Below are 2,594 nucleotides of genomic sequence, written 5' to 3' on the forward strand. Positions count from 1 at the left end.
TGATTTCAAAAATAAAAGTTCTAGGAGCCCTAGTGTCTAACTAAGGAATAGTTTTGGTGTCAGTGTGCTGAATTCTGATTAACAGTCCTAGTCATGTTTTGGAGTAATTATTCCAGAGGTCTTCTAGTGTTATACCTTTTTAAATATGAAATTAATAAATCAGAAAAATGAAGATTTCCCCTCGTTTTGTACCCCTTCCCCCAACAATTTAGTGAAGGCTATAAACAGATTTATTTTTTCCTCTCTAGAATATGGAACAAGTAGAAAAACTTTTCATGAAAATAGACTATGAAGCAGTGGGCAGAATTCCGTGGTTAAGTTGGGTTATGTTTTGTGAGTCAAGTTTGAAGTTAGTAAGGAATGTACATAACTTATGTAGTTATGAGCCTGTTCCTTTCTAGAATACTCTTGGCCCCCTGGTACATTTGCCAACTTGAATTTGTACCAAGGAGACATGCTTGCTCACAGTTTTCAAATTCTAGTAATGTCAGGCTATACTTGGAGTAGTTTAACTAGAAATTTTAGTAGCTAAGGCAAATTGCAAGAAGGGTATTCCTAAAACCAAGGACTGAAGAACACGTCCATCACTTTACCCACAAGCAAAAGAGAAAGACCAGTGAGAAAGAAACCCCATGGGCAGATGACACCTGGTGATAATCAAATCCGTGAACACATGTAAAGTGTTTACAGCAAGGCCTGTCACAGAATAAATTCTCAACAAATATTATTATCATCATTATTAGTATTACCCAGTCTGGGTGGTGTAATAATGAGGAGCTGAGACATCTGCTTTTAACAGTCTCAGCCATTGTGTCTGTTAACGTTCTTCCATTGTTCTAGGGTGAATTACGTCCTAAAATGACAAGGCGAACAGTAAGATACTTCTATTCAGTCAATTCCCCAACCAAGTCAAATACAAGTGCTCTCATTGCTATCTGATTTGAAAAGGAACATTCAGGATTCCAGGGAAGGGAAGGGAGTCTCCAGCTACATAGGGCTTTGAGGGAACTGGAGAGGAAATGAAGATTTCCCAGGCCCAAAGTATTGCCCACCCCTGCCCTCTGACCTCAGAGTTCTTTTCCATAGGTACACTGCTGGATTCTAAATAAGGCATATATCCTGGTGGGTAGGAACTGTGCAGTCAGACCAATGAGGACTCAAGTCTCTGGCCAGCCACTTACTGGTTGTTCAATCTTAGGCAAGTTATTTAACCTCTCTAAGCCTGAATTTCCCAATTTGTAAAATAAGGTGAACAGTAGAACTTACCCCCTACGGTTATTGTGAGAGTTGAGATGAAGGTCCGTGTTGCATGCAACATGGTATGCACAACAATCATCATCACCAGCATCATCCTCATCTTTAGAGAAAGAGACTGGCAGGGGAAGTAAGACCAGCAGTTGGGTAACAACCTTCCAGGCCCAACTAAGCAGACACACCCAGTTATTACCCCCAAGTTTTTGGTAACCAAACTCATGTGCTAATAATTATATCACATCCAAGAAAGGAGTTGTCCATGCCCTGATGACAGAGAAATTTTGAAAGCCAGAAAGACAGTGGATGTTGAATAAATTGTCCTTTATTCTGCAGGATGACTTCTGTACATACCTGCAGCTACAGTATTTGGAGCAAGCTAATGCTTTGGCCTGACAGAAAGAGGTTTTCTTTCTGCTGCCTGCTGTGCTGCAGAGGCTGTCATATGGGGGTCCCATGCTGCGCATTCTCTCTATGCCTGATGACACCTTAATCATGATCAGAGAAGATGGAGCTATTTATTTTTGGTCCCTGCAGCTGAAGTTGAAAAGAAGAAAGCGGGTTTTTGTATGTGATTTTCATTTGATAAGGATGCTGAGTGCTACAGTTTGATTTTATTTGCTATTTTAAACTGCTCCTTAAGTGGCGTGATTACATAAATTGTGTCCTTGAATATAATATATTCATGTTGGATTTCGCTAGTCTATGGAATGCAAATAAAATATGATCTCTGTATGTCGTACAGACAATGCTTCATTTTGCTTCTAAAATCAGATGGAGTGATGAATTACACATGATTCTATCATGTAATTTATCATATGTCTTAATGAAGGATAAATGGAAAAGAATTTTCCTTTCATTTCCCCTGTTAATGGTTATATCAGTTTAGGTAGCTATGCTAGGGTTTCTCTTTAGAGAACTTACTAAATCACATAAGTACTAAATTCTGAAGGCAAAAAGCATTTGGCAAGTACTCTTGGGAATAACAATGCCTGACCCATTTCAGGATATATTCTACACATATCTCTAAAGTTATTCTTTTATTATCTCATTCAATAAATAGCTGAGCCCCTGTCATAGTCCCGGCTCTGTGCTGGGTGCTGGGAATACTGAAACTCAATCTGTTCTCAGGAAATTTACAATCTGCACTGGAAGCTACAGCTGTCCTCGACCCCACAGGCTGCAGAATAAGCCCTCCTGAGAGAGGGTAAATTTGGTTCTTCCAATCTACGTAACAAGTTCTTTCTACTTGAAGGAGAAAATAAACTAAGGAAAACTTTATTTTTTTTTATTTTTTTCATTAAATTTTTATTTTGTCAATATACAATGTATATGATTATTAT

At 38.6% G+C, this 2,594-nt stretch overlaps 1 long non-coding RNA gene across 2 annotated transcripts in view; it reads left to right on the forward strand.

The window, feature by feature from the left end:
* Window positions 1-1,993, forward strand: part of LOC103606056 — a 9,921-nt gene extending 7,928 nt beyond the window's left edge. For both annotated transcript variants that reach the window (XR_551843.1, XR_551844.1), the window contains exon 3: window positions 1,588-1,993. This is a non-coding gene — a long non-coding RNA (uncharacterized LOC103606056). The remainder of the gene's footprint in view (window positions 1-1,587) is intronic.
* The last annotated feature ends 601 nt before the right edge of the window (window positions 1,994-2,594 follow it).

Source organism: Galeopterus variegatus, unplaced genomic scaffold, assembly GCF_000696425.1.
Source record: "Galeopterus variegatus unplaced genomic scaffold, G_variegatus-3.0.2 Scaffold6252, whole genome shotgun sequence".
NCBI lineage: Eukaryota > Metazoa > Chordata > Mammalia > Dermoptera > Cynocephalidae > Galeopterus > Galeopterus variegatus.